At 45.1% G+C, this 17699-nt stretch overlaps 1 protein-coding gene and 1 non-coding gene across 3 annotated transcripts in view; both read right to left on the bottom strand.

The window, feature by feature from the left end:
- Positions 1-17699, bottom strand: part of PREX2 (phosphatidylinositol-3,4,5-trisphosphate dependent Rac exchange factor 2) — a 201557-nt gene that overhangs the window by 165053 nt on the left and 18805 nt on the right. The gene's annotated exons all lie outside the window — the stretch shown is intronic.
- On the bottom strand, positions 9853-9934 carry TRNAS-CGA (transfer RNA serine (anticodon CGA)). The gene has a single exon. It is a non-coding gene; the product is annotated as a tRNA-Ser (tRNA).

Raw genomic sequence — 17699 nt, 5'->3', positions numbered from 1 at the left:
TAATAGTGAATAAGGATTTATAATGTAACCCGAATAACTGGATGGCTGGTATTCTGGACAGGAAGATGCACGAAAATGCAACTCTACCCTATCAAGTTCAGATGAAATACCAGAAGTTATCAGAATTAGGACAGCGTTACATGGTCCCTGAAATATAAGCTATATCTCAGCAGTATTTTCCAGACCAAATTCAACCCGGACTCCTAGCATTATAACTGCCTATGGGGTTGGGAGGCCTTGACTCACTGCAGGACTATTGTCCAGTACTATAATCCATGTTTTCAGTAGAGGTCAGTAGTCCCACAGCAAGGTAAAGACTCCTAACATCATAGATGACTATGTCTTCAGTCCAGGAAATATGACCAACTAGCTGGTACCCGCGACTTCGTCTGTGGTGATTGTAGAAGTGGGTATATACAGGCGCGGGTAAGTTTTGCGTACTGTGTATAAGGTATGGGATATGAAATGTAACTTTGTATCTTGTTTTTGCTGTAATTCTGAGAATACGTGAGACTTTTGTGTTGAATGTAATTTGTATTTCAGCCGCTATACGGTGTTGGTATAAACTGTACATAGTGTCTTTGGGACAGAGGTATTTCAGGTTAATATACTTCGATATACAACATTGTATGATTTGTTATTTTCCGCCAGTACATGTAAATTTTGGGCACAGGATACTCTTGAGCAAGCCACATAAAGTCTGGCCCTGTGCATGACAGTTTAGTAACTCCATGCGCCTCTTATTAATAGCAATTAATCCCATAATGTCCCTCACATTAACCCCTGTGTAAGAGTTACTGATAGAGATGAGTTAGTACTGTTCGGATCAGCCGATCCGAACAGCACGCTCGCATAGAAATGAATGGACGTAGCCGGCACACGGAGGGTTAAGCGCGCCGGCTACGTCCAAGCGGAAGTACCAGGTGCATCCATTCATTTCTATGGAGCGTGCTGTTCGGATCGGCTGATCCGAACAGTACTTGCTCATCTCTAGTTACTAATATGTGAGAGACTTGGAGGTAATAATTAAGTATCTTCATTACTGAGGTCTTTTATTAGTACCTCCATATGTCTCACATATTAGTAATCTTTATATGGGGCACACAGGGGTTAATATGAGGGACATGATGGGGTTTATTCCTATTAATGTGAGGCACATGGAGTTACTAAGACTAAACTAATAACCCCAAATGCCTGACATTAATGAGAATAGGAACTAAAGGAAGGTAGCTGTGTGTTTCTTACTTTCAGTTTGCTAGCAGCTTCCTGTCCTCCTCCGGGAACGTTTGCAGGGTGCAGATGGCAGGAGCTATCACTATAGCAGGCAGGCAGAGACTTGAGCTATTAAGCTCCACCCCCTGGGTTTCCTGCACCCCTCTCAAAGGGGAGTGTCCTTATGCCTCAGCTCTAGCAGAGCACTGAAGAGACTCGGACTTCATTTAACTCTTGCAGGTCCTGTGTTGCTGGTGTGCCAGTGAAATATGGCAGGAGTGCCACTCTTGGCATGTGTGCCAGGGGTTGCAGACCTCTGCTGTAGAGGGTAATATGAATGTTGTGGCTTGCTATGGTCCAAAGTGTGTGAGATTGCAGAGATAGTGATGTGAGTTTGGGTTTTGTGGGGGTCCTGGGAAAAACGTATGTGCGTTATTGTGACGAAAAGTAGCCTATTGCGCAATCGAGTATAGTGACTATGTTTGTGGAAAATTTCAGCCAAATCGGTGGAGCGGTTTTTGCGTGATTGACCGCCAAACATCCGAACATCCAAAGTCACAAACTCACAAACATTTCACATTTATAATATTAATAGGATATATGTCCATATTGCCTAGACCAAATACATATATGTAAACCCAACCTTACTGGGACAGGATATAACCGGAGCACTATTAAAGCAAGGTTTAGTTTGGAATTTCCTTTTTACGTTGTGAAGCAGTTAGTAGTCAAGTAATAGGCAAGATAAGTTACTCCTGGCTGAATTACATGTAAATTAACCAGTAGTAATGATAATGGATAGGGGAGGAGCAGACTGCTCCTTATTGTACACGCCAACAGCCAAAGAGACAAATGTAAAATGTGCTGCAGCCATAATGGGGATAACTGCCAGGACATCATGAATGAAGGATTACACAGTTACAGAACTGTCTGGCCACGAAGACCCTGCAGATATTTCAACCTTCCATGAAAACTCAGGTACTCTTTAAGTGGAAGTTACCCCTCTTTCACATCTGTGTTTGGTAATCCATTCGGGGAGTCCACATGGGGACCCCCCAAACAGAATACCAAATGCATTGGCAAGCGGTGATCACTAGAGATGAGCGAATAGTATTCGAAACTCTAGTTTCTAGGAATGAATGGGAGCGGCTGGCGCGCTGCAGGCACTTAACCCCTTCGCGATCAGCCACTCCCATTCATTCCTATGGGATTCGAATACTATTCGCTCTACACTAGTGATCACTGAAAGCACACGGACTGCATAGACTATAATGGGATCTGTGTGCTCTAGGCGCGGTGTACGCACAGAAAATGCGGACAGAAAAGTACTTTGTGATCTACTTTCATATCCGCATGATTCGTGCGGGCAGAACGTGGAAAGCACATGGACCCCATTATAGTCTATGGAGTCCGTACACACACCTTGCCAGTGCATTCGGTAGTCCATTCGGGGGGTCCCCATGTGGACTCCCCGAACGCATTTCCAAATGCAGATGTGAATGAGGGGTTACTTTCAGGAACAACAGCAGAATAAATGGACTTGCCTAAACATTGATGAAGGTAAATCTCTTGGTTTCAACAATATACAACATATTTTGGTCGCTTAGTAAGTACTGCAGCAAGGACATAATCTGACGCAACCGATCATCTGGAATTGTTCTTAGCTGTCACCTGCTTGGCACAACAGTATCTCAGAAACTTTTGAGGATACACCTGTATTTGATGACTTTGACATATCACCGAGAAGTAAGACATCTGACAATATAGTAACGCCAATCCCAGTTGTGTGTGTGGAGGAGGTTCTGTGTGTAGCATTAATAAAGTTGTTTTTTAGCTCCGGAGTCATTACCATCAGGGCTTTCCATGATTTTGAGGAGTAGAACTTGCTTCTGTACCCCCAGAAAATTCCAAAGGAAATTGAGCAATTAAAAACTACTCAACCAAGACAAACATGTTTAAGCAAATGTTCTCATTAAATAGATTTATCTTCTTATTTTTCCACGACTGACCTGACACAAACTCTTGGACAGATTCTAATTTGTCTCTTCACGTTGGTTTGTTGTTTGTTAGTTTCACAACATACAAAATTGCTGAGAACAGATACAACAATTCCATATGGATGAAATATTGGAGTAAATGTTCTGTGAAAAAATATGAAATATGTGCTGAGTAGAAAACATCTTAAAATGCTCTATTCCTCCGAGAATAATCTCTGGAAACTTCGAGCAGTGAATAAAGGCTGGAGTGGAGCACTCGGGAGATCATTTCTCCATAAATATACAAAGGAAATGTATCGATTTAGCTGAACCTGCCGAGAGAACAAGGTCATGATATTAATGAGAGTGGTACGTAGGTGCGGTATTTCTATAGGAACTCAGATCAAACTTACCTTACAGTTCTTAATGGACTTTCTATAATACATCGAGTTGGAGAAAATTACATATTAAAATGCATTGTGTACATAGGCTATGGATCTAAATGTCCACAGGCTTTATATAGTTATTGTGTTTTTATTAATGAATCTGAATATCTGACAGCTTTTTAATCCTATTGATCCGTTTGATGGATTTATATTTATATATATGTTTGCTATTTAAGCTGAGTTGTCTAGGATTAAAAAACACATGGCTGACCTTCCAGAAATAGCACCACACTTGTCCATTGGTTTGGTCTAGTATTACAGCTAAACTCCTTTGAACTGAGCTGCAATACCAGATACAACCTGTGGAAAGGTGTGGTGCTGTGGTCATGTTTTGTAACTAGAGATGAGCGAGTAGTATTCGATCGAATACCTCCCATGCATAGTTATTGGTGTACTCGGTCGAAATATTTGATTCCCCTCCAACCTTCCATGGCGCCTTTTTTTTAACACCAATATCTATGGGGGGGGGGGGAGGTATTCGATCGAATATACTCGCTCATCTCTATTTGTAACCCTTTACATCCCTATTTAGGGCGTGTTTGTATAAGTTTTCGTAATGAAAGCCATCGTACATTGTGTGATGAATCCCAATTACATTCAGCTCAATTAGTTCATAGTGCGGGTTTGTTGAATTACCATTATGGTTTCTTATGTTGAGGCCCCTCGTTGTTTTTTTAAAATGTCAATTTTACCTTCCAAAATACCGGCGGTTTCCCCATAGATATAATTGTAGCAGAACGTCCGCAGAGGAAAACTCAGCGAACTTTCTGTCTAAAGCGCTGTGGGAAGAACCGCGATGCGTTGCTGTTGCGGTTTGTCCCTTGGGGCTTTAACCTGAGACTGCAAGAACAATAATGAATGCTGAGCTATTCTTGTAAAATTGGGCAGAACTTATTAAAAAAAAGAGGGCACCCCCAATTATATGACCCAAAAATTATTTTTGAGGTGCAGACCATGAATGGCCAAAAGACATAGCAGTGCAAAAAAATGAACTAATGGCTCGTTCACATCTGCATCCGGTCTCCGCTCATGCAGGTTTCCGTTTCCTGCACAAAACTGATCAGGAGACGGAAACCTGCAGGACTCTTTCAAACCCATTTGTTTTATGCTCTCTGCTGCAAAACTGTTTTTTCAAAATCAGACACAGAGTCAGACATGCAGTATTCTTTGTCCGTTTTTAAAAAAAACGGTTTTGCGGCGGAGAGCATAAAACGCTCACCGGCACACACGGCCGGACCTGGTCTGACAGCTTTCCGTCTTCTGCATGCAGAAGACGGAAAGCTCAGAACAGACTCCGGGCGCTAGTGTGAATCTAGCGTAAAATGAACAACACTACAACAGTAACATTTTTGCCCCATCTGTTTTAAATGAGCCTGTGTGCAATGTTACTGAATAACTTACGAGTGATTATGAAGATAATCTTGTTTCCCTTAGTCCTAACAGCGGCACAATGTGGGGTATTTCTGCCCCTGTGTGCTGGTAGGACAGGCGGATATTTAATTAGCCAATCAAATGCGTGGCAGGCCCTATAAGAGGGCACAAGAACCTCCCCTCTGCGTGTAAATACAAAAGTACCTCCATTACATTTATATACAGTTTTATACATAAGATATGATTCCCAGGGTGGGAAATCTTGTGCCGCTGTTAGGACTAAGGGAAACAAGATTATCTTCATAATCACTCGTTCCCTGTCGTCCTCAACAGCGGCACAATGTGGGGATATAGCAAGCAGGTCCCCAAGATGGGTGGGACAAACCCATGACCGAACTTAAACTGGTCTGGGCAAAGGCAGTGGAATCTGCCACTTGGTCCTTCAGGCGGTAATGCCGAATGAAGGTGGATTCAGATGCCCAAGAGGCAGCTGCATATATTTGGTCCACAGACAAAGCACTTCTTTCTGCCCGTGAAGTGGACACTGCCCTGGTTGAATGGGCATGAAGCAAAGATGGAGCCGACAGCCCTTGGGCGGTATAGGCGACTCTAATAGTCTCGGTAACCCACCGGGATATTGTAGCTTTGGCGGCTTTGGCGCCCTTGTTTTTCCCCGTGTAGCTGACCAACAGGTTTTCAGTCCACCTAAAGGGGCGAGTGCGCTGCAAGTAGATCTGCAGGCATCTAACCACATCCAGCTTGTGCCATCTTTCTTCTTCAGCAGAAGAAGGGAACGGAAAAAATACTGGAAGGGAAATCAGTTGGTTCCTGTTTACAGCAGATGGCACCTTGGGACGAAACCCAGGGAGGAACCTAAGCTGTACATGGTCAGAGAAAAAGGTGGTATATGGCTCCTCAGCGGACAAAGCTTGTAGTTCACTAACGCGTTTGGCAGGTGTGGCTGCCAATAGCAGCGCCATTTTGCCGGTTAGCGACTTGAGGGAGACCTCTTCCAGAGGTTCAAATGGCTGGCCACATAGGGCGTTCAGGACCGGAATAAGGTCCCATTGGTGGACAGGGGTGTTTACCACCGGTCTCAGCCTAGTTGCCCCTTTAATAAAGGTGTTCACTAAAGGATCCTGAGACAAACGCCTCCCCAGATAGGCGGACAGGGCCACTACGTGTACCTTGAGTGTGGCCGCAGCAAGACCTCTGTCTAGTCCGTCTTGAAGGAAGTCCAGGATCGCCTCCATAGGGGGATCGGTGGAGTCCACTTGATGCTGCAGACACCAGGCATTAAAGATGTTACCTATTCGACGGTAGTTCCTGTTAGTCGAATCTGCTCTGGCGCTGGATAGGGTCTTCAAGACGGCTTGTGACAGTCCTCTATTTCTCAATAGGGACTGGTCAACCTCCAGGCTGTCAGGTTGAGTCTCCTCAGATCCTGGCATCTCAGCTCTCCTTGGGTTACCAGGTCTGGGAGTGGGGGAAGCCTCCAATATATGCCCTGACTCATTTGTATGAGCTGAGCAAACCAAGCCCTTTTTGGCCAGAACGGGATTATGGCTATTCCCGAGGCTTGGTCCTGTCTTATTTTTATCAATACCTTCGGTATGATTGGAATTGGAGGGAATATGTAAAACAGCCTGAACCTCCATGGGATGGACAGGGCATCCACCGCCAAGGGATTGTCCTCCTGGTACAGAGAGCAGAAGGTCCCCACCTTGGCGTTGAGTCGGGTAGCCATAAGATCGACCTCCGGGAGACCCCATCTCTGGACGATCTGTTGAAATACGTCTGGATTGAGAGACCATTCTCCTGATACGGTAATACCCTGACTCAGCTGATCCGCTACTATGTTCAGGGAGCCCTTTATGTGAACAGCGGATAACTGGACCAGATTCTTCTCCGCCTAGGCAAATATGAGATTCGTCTCTCTCAGCAAGGTTGGTGACCTGGTGCCCCCTTGTTTGTTTATATAGACTACCACCGTCATATTGTCTGACCGGTTTTTGACAGACTTGCCTTTCAATTCTGGGGCAAAGTGTACTAGGGCCAGGTACACTGCTCTGAGTTCCTTGAGATTGGATGACCCCAGCTCCGGACATCTCCATCGTCCTTGTACAGTTTTGTCTTGACAATGGGCTCCCCATCCCCACTGGGATGCATCTGTTGTCAACAGGGTCCACACTGTCGGGACCGTGGACCTTCCGTCTTTCAGGTGTATCCACCATCTGAGGGAAAGACGGGTAGCGGGAGAAAGGCAGATCTTCTTGTGCAATCCCCGTGGAGACCTGTTCCAGGTTCTCAACACTTCCATCTGCAGGGGACGCAAATGCCATAAAGTCCAAGGCACCGCCCTGGCCGAGGATGACATCAGGCCCAGGACTCTCATGGCGGTCCGGATGGTTACCTGCCGAGTGTGCAATAGGAATCGTGCACTGGCTTGGATTCTTTCCTTCCTTGGACTGGAGAGGAAGATCTGCATCGCTTCTGAATCCACTATAAATCCGAGGAATTTTCTTCAGGTGGATGGAACGATTTCGGACTTCTCCCAATTGATAATCCTAACTCCTGTAGGAAGTTGATGGCAAGGTTGAGCTGCTGGAGGAGGGCAGCAGGAGACTGAGCTTTCAGTAGCCAGTCGTCTAGATAAGGGACGATGAAAAGACCCTGAAGTCTGAGGGCCGCGGCGACCGGAGAAATCACCTTGGTGAATACCAGTGGGGCGGATGTGATGCCGAATGGCAGAGCTGTGAATTGATAGTGCTCCCTGTGGCCGGCCATAGCGACGGCAATCCTGAGGAACTTCCTGTGGAAATGAGCAATGGGGACATGTAGATAGGCGTCCTTCAAATCGAGGGTAACCATCACCTCTCCTGGCTGAAGAAACACAGCCACGGAATCCACGGTTTCCATTCGAAATGACCTCTTCCTGATAAACCGATTGAGGTACCTCAGATCTATTATCATCCTCCAGCCCCCGGTGAACTTGGGGACCAGAAAGACGGGGGAGTAGACTCCCAGACCGAGGTCTGAGGCTGGTACCTTCTCCAGGGCGCCCTTGGTAACATATTCGGCAACCAAGGCTTCTAGACTGGCCTGCTGAGAAGGTGGAAGAGTTTGGGTGGAAACGAACCGATCTGGAGGTGGAAGATGAAAGTCGATGTGATACCCGTGTTGTATGATCTTCAACACCCATGGGTCTTGGATATGGGTGAACCATGCTCTGGAAAAGGAGGAAAGACGTCCTCCCAGGCAGGGGGGCCACAGGGAGCTGCCCCACGTCAAAACTCAGGCTTCCTCTTGGTGTCCTCCTTGGAAGCGCCACGACCAGCTCCCCTAGGGCGATATCTAAAACGCCGTTGTTGGGAAGGGCGTCTATAATTAGAGGAAGAACCTCTGCCTCTAGAGGGAGCACGTCTGCCCCTGGATGCTTGAGGTAGGGACCTTCCCCTACCTTCAGCTAATCCCTCCATAATGGCGTCTAAGCTTTGGCCAGACACCCTTCCCGGCTCAAAGGGGAGAGCACAGAGTGCTGCTTTAGACGCAAAATCTGCCCGCCAAGGCTTTAGCCAAAGGGGTCTACGGGCCGCAGTAGACAACGCCATAGATTTGGCGGAGATTTTTAATTGATGGCAGGAGGATTCCGCCAAATAATCTGCAGCCCTATGAACTCTTTTCATAGAGGCCAGAATCTCATCTCTGTCTACGCCCAAGTCTATATCCCGCTCCAAGACGGCTAAGCGGTTGCGCAAAAAGTCACCAACCATAGAGGAAGCTATGGCCACAGAGGCTTGCGCGGAGGAAGCTGAGTAGACCTTCTTCAGAACGGAGTCCGCCCTACGATCCAGAGGGTCCTGAAGATTTGAACCATCTTCCAAGGGCACCAGGGTTCTGCGGGACAGCTTTGCTACGGCCAAATCCACCTTCGGGGGAGGCCCCCAGGAATCCCACTGGGTAGTGTTAATAGGAAACAAACTCTTGAAGATCCTGGAAAGCGAATGTCCTTTCTCTGGCTGTTTCCACTGCTGCGCCATAAGGTCGGTCAGCGTGGCGTCCGCATGGAAGGCAATATGTCCCCCAGAGGCAGACGTGGAGGCTTCCCCGTCAACATCTCGGCCCACTGTAGACCGGATGGACTTCAGCAGCCTGCCCGTTTGTTCATAATGGAACGCAGTTCTGCTGGAATAACTGAGTCGTCCTCGGAGGAATCATCCTCTGCCACCCGCAGGTGTTACAAGGGGGGGGGGGAGAGACGAGGAACGGAGCTCAGAGCATGGTCTCCTGGTGAGCTGAGACAAGGTGCAATGGATCCCTTTGAGGGAATCATCCTGCAAAACAAAAAGGAGAGTACAAGCAAGGGAAAAACTATTTACCCAAGCGATGCCCAAACTCACCATCTCCTTGACCCATGCCATCATATCTCTGGGAGAGGGCTCCACAGGTGGAGGACCTCTGCACCCGCGACAACGGGCCCACTCATAGCCTGAAAATAGGCAAGTTATAGGACCAGTAGTACCCCGCAGGGCACGACCTTTCAAGCCGCTACCTACCATCAGGGAACGGTGTGTCGCAATCGAAGCAGGAAAGATGTTTCCTCTTGGAAGAGGTTTTCCTCCTACCATCCCCAGGAGGGGTAGTAGAGGATGACATATCCTACAGAGAGAGATAATAGACCATGCAACATTGTCACCATGACATCATACCAGCTTTTAAAAAAAGGGTAAATCTTACCAGGTCCTGTAGACCGGACAGAGAGGTGACTTGGCGCCCAACGTGCGACTCGAACCCACGACCTTGAGATTAAGAGTCTCATGCTCTACCGACTGAGCTAGCCGGGCTGGCGCTGTGAACAGGATCTGAACCTGTGCGGGGAGACCCCATTGGATTTCGAGTCCAAAACCTTAACCACTCGGCCATCACAGCCGGTTCCCAATAAAGTTTGCAAACTGGAAAAGAGTTCAAGATCAATGAACACCACAATCGCACGCCTTCAGCAGATACTGCAGGAAGGTCTCTGACACCAGGCCAGCCAGCCTCTTAATTCTGGCCGGCTGGAAGTGGGCGGAGCCACAATCAAAGCAGGTGAGGCAACCTGCCCAGACAACTAACCCTGTAATCAGGGGTCTGCAAAGATATACATTCCCCCCCACCAAGAGGCCCTTAACACGGGCACTTACCCCCACATCTCCCCGTCTTTTCCGGCCTTTAATAAGGCCTGAATCTTCCCTGAGTGAGCGGCCGCCAGCGCCAGGCCGTTGCCATGGCGCTATGATACTTCCGGCGAAACCGGAAGTGCGCGCTTACAGCGGCCGGCGGGGAACAGGATACACAACAGTGTGGTTCCACCCGCCGGCAGTCCGCGCGGCCACCAGAGGCGGCATGCGGAGTCCCTGGACTCTCACCAAAATGTCAGGTAAGTCACAAGGAGCAGGGGAAGCGGAGGAGAGGGGGGGCAGGGGGGATAGAGGGGGGTAGCCACACATGGCTAACAAGCACCTTCTCCCCGCAGGGCACAGAAGGTGACAAGAAGAAAACAACCGCTCAGGAGGTGAGTGATCCTGCTGAGCTTCTCAAAGAGGACACAAGTCCTCCCACCTGTCCTCTGTCCACACAGGACAGAAAAAAACACACGCAGAGGGGAGGTTCTTGTGCCCTCTTATAGGGCCTGCCACGCATTTGATTGGCTAATTAAATATCCGCCTGTCCTACCAGCACACAGGGGCAGAAATACCCCACATTGTGCCGCTGTTGAGGACGACAGGGAACTGCCTAACCTCCTCTGTGTTGCCCCTCAGAGGGTATCTCTAATAGATTTGCATGTGAACTTGGCTAAATGTTCATACTAGAAACACCCTGTGCAGATTGGTGGTTAGTGCTTCAGATTGGAGCACATAACTTTACAATAAAGCTGTCAGTAAGTTTTTCAATTACATCAGTCACAGGTTCATTTTCAAACAGAGGGACGCAACAAAAATTTCCAATAACTTCTGCTACTAAAAATAACCCCTATCCTGGATAAAAAGATGAACCTTTACCCATGTTAGCCACGCTTCCCCATAAGTAATGCCCTCCTTGCTCTTGAACACTGCCAATGAAGGCTGCAAACAAACCCTCCATGTATGATATGTATGGTGGATATGACTGCTGGTATATGATCCAGTCTATTTGGTTAAATGTATATTAGTGCTGGGGGAAAATATGTTACAGATAGGAAGTCAATGTGTTATATTGCAGATACAATAGGTAATCTATTTGGCTAAAGGGTATCTGGTTTTAGGCTGAGGCCATATGTTATGGAAAGGGTGGATTACACTTACCCTATCCTTCTTTCTTGTAGTCCTGCACAGCAGTATAGAAACTAACTTGTCCTGCTATATAGGATGGCCATGAAAGCGGCACTACACTTATGCTATTCCCTGTAGTACGAGCAGAAGCGTATGTTAGTATATGTGTTGCTACATAGGAAGACCAGGAAAACCTGTGGGGAGAGGGATGTTGCTGATTTTGCTGCAATTTTGACCTAAAGCCCGAAGTGGATTTAGCAGATTGGAGAAGTATAGGTGTTTTCTTTATATTTCCCATTCCTTTTGAAGTAACTCTTGACTTTGGCTCAAAAACTGCATCAAAAACATCCGAAAGATGTGGCCCCAGCCTGAAGGTTTTCTTCTATCCTCAAGAATGATCAGAGCGGCATAAGAAAATCAATAAGAGTAGCAGGCATATTATTATAACTGAAGAAAAAAGCCCACCCTCTTAAGGATTCTGGCAGGAGAATCGTAAAACGTCTGATTTGGTCTGGAATTGAATCTACACTAGTCTTGCCTAAGTGGAAGTAAGCTTGTAGAATGACAGCGGCATCAGTGACAGACACTCTCTCTGATGGCCACAATATCCTTTTGTGTTCCTCACAGTGGGCTTCCCGCTCCTCATTATTTATTACAACACAAAAAACTCCAGCAGAAAATGTGATTTACTCCTCGATCTGGACATCTGAAAGACGAGAGGCGAAGGAGAAAACCTGAGAACAGCTCTGTTAGAATCTGGCATATCTGATTACGGCCCTACTACAAAGAGACCGCAAAAGTCGGGCATGTGAAGTTCTGGATTAAAATGCAAAAGCAAAATGAGGCCTAAATTTAATTTGGATGTAAACTGTGGGTAAACTAAGTAGATAACGCACTTAAATGTAGTTTGCATGTCCTGCTAAATGACTTAATCCTGCTACCTAGTTCACAAACTTTTCCCAGGATGTGATGGGTGTGAATGTTAGCTCAATCTACTCAATCACTCTACCCTAAGGCCTGGTTCACATCAGCGTTCTGCTTGGGGAAATCCCCCCCCCCCTAAATATACACCTATATGTATTAAGATTCAGTTATGTGAATGGGGCCTTAAAGAGGACCTTTCATGTCCTCTGGTACCTGCGGTTATATACCACTAGAAAGCCGACAGTGCGCTGAATTCAGTGCACTGTTGACTTTACCATTATGTGCCCCATGGCACATAAAGGCGGTATCGGTGCCATTATAACGACAATAAACTCAGCCCACTGTCGAAAGGACGTTCCTGAAAGTCTAGCTGGGCTGTGAGGAAAGTTCCCCCCTTGAGAGTACTGTCCATAGCACTATACTGTCAGAGGGGGCGTTCCTTACCACCCAGTGATGACGCTAAGCTGTGAAGAACGCCCCCTCTAACAGTACAGGACTATGGACTAGTACTGTCAAGGGGAAGGGGCATTCCTCACAGCCCAACTAGACTGTCAGTGCCCTTCTGACAGTGGGCAGACATTGGTAACAGCACCAATATCTCTTTCCCCGGGGTACATAATGGAAGAGCTGGCAGTGCACTGATTTCACCGTACTGTCAGCTTTCTAGTGGTATATAAAACCACATGTGTCTGAGGACATGAAAGGTCCTCTTTAAGTTGAGGCCCCACATTGCAGAAAAGTTGCTTTTTTGTTGCAGATTTTGCTGCAGATTTTTGAGCCAAAGTCAAGAGTGGCTTGAAAAAGAATGAGAAACATAAAAAGAAGTTCTTAAACTTTTCCCTTCTGTTGAATTCAATTTTGGCTTTGGTCCAGTCAACGGCCGCAAAATCTATAACAAAAAAACCCCACTTTCCTACAACGTGGGGCCTCAGTCTGAACATACACTGATATATTTCATATAAGTAAACCATCATAAACCATAGTATTAATGCAATGTCATTGGAAAAATAAAATTCAGCTCTTTCTAGTATAATTAATGCTAGTCCGTTAGACATTATTACCATTTAGGGCATGTTATTTTTTTCAATTATTTATTTCAGTTTTTTTGTTTTTTCTTCTAATTTGACTTAGTTAAACAAAAAAAAAGGATCGGGCCAATTGGATATTTCATCTTTGCTTTTTTCTCCCTGCTTTTCAAAAGCTTGAACATTTGGACTTGCTTTTAGTGAGATTAGTTGTAATTTTTACTAGTACCATTCAGTGTTCCATATAATTTATGGCACAATAGATAGAAAGAGTAAAACCCACAATTCTGCTATTGCTAGTGCACTACAAATGTCATTTTACCGGTATTTTTCAGGTCAGTATGATTATGGCAAAACCAAATTTACTAAGGTCGGACATTGCAGAGACACAATGGTGTTGCAGAAATGTAGCAGAAAAAAAAATCAGCGCTTTATAGAGCTAGCAAAGAGAAAGTTACATAGTAGATGAGGTTGGATAAAGACATTAGTCCATCAAGTCCAACCTATACCTCTACAATCCCTACAGTGTTGATCCAGGGTAAGGCAAAAAAACCCATGAGGTGACTTCATTTAATCTCATCCACACATTGCGGAAAAAAATTGCTGCAGAAAATGCGTGTGTGTAAATTGTAGTTTTAATTATACCAGTGAAAACCTGCGTTTTGCAAGATGTTGATGCAGTGGCATAATGATCGTGGTCACGGGGAGTGTGACCACAATAAGGCCCGATGAGGTATGGGGCCCACGGCCAGCGGTGGATGGCCGGGGCCCGGGATCACTATGTAAGCGGTCAGGGAAAGCCTGGTTCTCCAACCGATATACATATTTTAAATGAAAAGGGGCCCTGACAAGTCTCCCGGCCCCTTTTCAATCAATGCTAGCGCCCTCTCCAGCCCTCTTCTGTCATGTGACTGAGGCCTGTGATTAGGCCCCAGTGGTCACATAGGGTGCAGCGGCGTAATGACGTCAGTGCGCCCCACATGACCACGGAGAACCAATCACAGACCTCATCAGGAATGTTAGGAAGATGCCGAATATGCTGAAGACAGAAGGGGGCCTGGATGCCCAGGAAAGGTGAGGCAAGGTGAGTATTAGCATTTGTTATTTTTATTCACCTTCCCTGGGCCTCCGATTATTATACTCTTGGGTCTGCGGAGACCCCAGAGTACTGGAGCGGAAAGGGGCTGTAGGGAGCATATAATATTGTGGGTGGGAAGGCACTGCTGGGCATATAATACTGTGTGGGGGGCCACACCAGCACCTGGCTCCACAAGACTTAGATTAGATTAGATTATGAAGCTCCTTTGGTAACAGTGACTGAAATGAATGGTGACAATCTCTGTAAAGTACTGCAGAATATGCTGGTGCTATATCAACAACAGGAAAGAAAGAAAAACTTAAAAACTCCTAGGGGCAGAGTATAATCGTCCAGGCCAGTTATCAGTAAGAGAAGAGGTTGCTGATGGCCAGTGCCTCAAGCCTGTGATTAGACTTGATTCCGCACAAAGATTAGAGTACTTTGGAACAGTTGGAGTCTCTTAAGACCTTGGCAGACCCGACAAGCATTGTATCCAAGGTAAGAGACATTTCCTTTTCAAATTCAAACTTTAAGCCAAAGTTAAATCTCAGTTTCTTCTGCATCGAGATACTTTATTCCTATATTGGCAATAGAAAAAAATCTAGTGCTGGAACGAATAAAGGAATAAGACTTGAATCTACCACTACATGAGTAGCATTGACTAAACAATCATATAATAATGTGATGGGAAGAAGATACTTTATTGGTCCCACAGTGGTGTTATGGTGATAGAGATGTCTAAAATCCAGCTATGAGGAGAAGAACATAGTTACATAAGCTTCTCGGAGGAATGTGAGCAAGTGTTCTTGCTTGTAACACTTTATTCAGGCATGAACTGAATGGAGCCCATTATTGTATAGTAATTGTGTTTGCACTTCCTTTCCACTTCTCCTGACGTCCACTGACCACTTTACATAGGAAAGGATGAGGAAATCACACAACCTTATCGTTAATTACAGCAAGCCAAAGCCCTTCCCTTCTATTCACTGGACAAATGTGGAATTACTCCCCCCCCCCCTCCCCATTCCCTTTCAGACTTCCAAATGTCTATAAGAGTTTAAGCAAAGTTTATTTAGGCTGGTAGGGAGTGTCATTACTGTCCGAGATATCGTGTCATTAGAATACATCCTATTTTGGTTTGAGTGTCATCACTTTGTCTATCAAATTATAAAAGCCTTCTGGGTTTGGAAACAATAAAGGTCATTGGGAGGAAATCTACAACCTTCGGAAAACTAAGTCAATTAAACACACGCTGGGTTACAGGATGGGGTTTTACTTTCTTCTGTCTTAAATTATGGTTTAATTGTACTTAACAGACTGCTGAGGAATTATGTATTCACAAATATGCTGCCAGCTAAAACCTCGACAGCTGTAAAAAGAATTTATACAATTCTTGTTCTACTATCAATAGCAATTATTTCACATTTCTGAAGTGTGTGAATTGTAAGCTCCTCTAGGGTGGGGATTGAGGGTGAATAAATATATTGCTTTACAGCAGAGTTGAACTTATGCGTGCGGTACAAATAAAGTGTAATAATAATGAATCATATATGTATCTTCTTCATGGTGAACATATTCAATTCATATTTTGTCTTTATTGATTTGGGGACTAATAAGGCTCTACTCAGATGACCAACTCAACCTTTTATGAATCTGTGTTGTACCCCTTGTCACTGATCCCTCATTGATTTGAATCTGATCTATGAATGGCTTCATTCACATGAATTGATTTTAATGCAGCCGTGATGGCCATTAAAAAAAAAAAAAAAAAAAAAAAAAAGGTCTGTCACACTACCGTGAACATTGTTCATGTGAATAGAGCTTAAAGATGTTTTCCCACCTCCCTGTCTAACCAGTTTGCTTGCTATCTCTTCTTCTCACTTCCTGTAGTATACAACAAGCTGATGGATGGGCTTTGACTGTCTGATGGATAGGAAGTACCATGAAGTACCCATGAGGTACCCATGAAGTACCTCAGTAGATATAGACATTGCCTTTACCATGAGAGATTATTTATTACGATTACTAAAAGTCTATCATAGTGCAGACCAAACATGTACAGTAAATGTATATTAGATTACACAGGGTTGGAGAACTTTTACATCCTACCAGGACTGACAATGGACTTACAGTAAATTCATGATATCTTTATGATTCCTTATAAAGATATATAATACTGATAAATACTATAAATACTGAGAGCCGTCCATTATTTTTTACTTATCCATAGCTTTCAATGGGCCACCTGAGTGAATAGGACATGTCCTAAAAAAAGTGGAACTTATTTTGTAAAAAGGCTTGTACATGGGCCCATGGGAAAGCATTGATTTTATGGTATTCTAGTGCCACCCGTCAAAAAAGTGGAAAGCACTCAAATGACAAAAACTTTTGCTTGCATGGACCCCAAGGCTGATCATAGACGTTCTTGGTGTATCAGCTAGTAGCTATCACCTTATATAAGTTGCAAGATCAGCTTGGGCTAAGCCAAAACACCTCATATGCTACTTATCTCCATAAACAACAGCAGATTGGGCAGGAGAGAATCCCAACAGCTGGATCCCAAGTTTCCCTAATAGCAGACATCAGGAAGCTGTCAGCAAGGCCTCATTGTTGGATATAGTTAAAATATGTTCATGATTAGCTGCCAACTCTCCTAACACGTCTGTTTTAGTAAATCATTGTATTCTTCATGAAGTAACAACTCTGATACATCTTCTCTTAGAATGTTTCATTGTGATGTTTCTCTGTTATTTCTGTTAGAATTGTATGTACACAATCTAAGGCCTGGTTCACATCTGCATTCGGTATTCCGTTTGGGGGTCCACTTGGGGACCCCCATGAACAGAAACCTATCGCATTAAAAAGCGGTTACCTAAGAATCCACACAGACCCCATAGACTCTAATGGAGTTCGTGTGATTTTGGCACGAAACATGCGGCGAGAAAAGTACGGCAAGCAACGCTTTTCTCTCCGCATGTTTCATGCAGAAACTGAGCGGCAAACACATGGACTCCATTATAGTCTATGGGGTCCATGTGGTTTATTAGGTAACTGCTTTTTAATCAGCATAGGCTTCCATTCGGGGGGTCCCCAAACGGACTACAGAACATAGATGTGAATCAGGCCAAACTGGTGTTCTTGTTGCTATAAATGGAAAACTTGCAATATAGGCTCTGCATATTTAAGACAAAGCCTTTGTATAGATAGTAAAACTCAATAGTGTGTGTAATTAACTCTTTCTGATTTATTCACATAAATACTGATCCCATGATATTTGACAACTTATAAATAAATAGACAAGTGGGTGTTACCAGTTGCAGGGAAGGAGGCGTTTGCACACTCTCACATTCTCCAAGCAGTGTTGCCAGTGCCAGGCC

Source organism: Leptodactylus fuscus, chromosome 4 (assembly GCF_031893055.1).
Source record: "Leptodactylus fuscus isolate aLepFus1 chromosome 4, aLepFus1.hap2, whole genome shotgun sequence".
In the NCBI taxonomy this organism is placed as follows: domain Eukaryota; kingdom Metazoa; phylum Chordata; class Amphibia; order Anura; family Leptodactylidae; genus Leptodactylus; species Leptodactylus fuscus.
The sequence above is the reverse complement of the archived record's forward strand: the minus strand, read 5'-3'. Positions and strand labels throughout refer to the sequence as shown.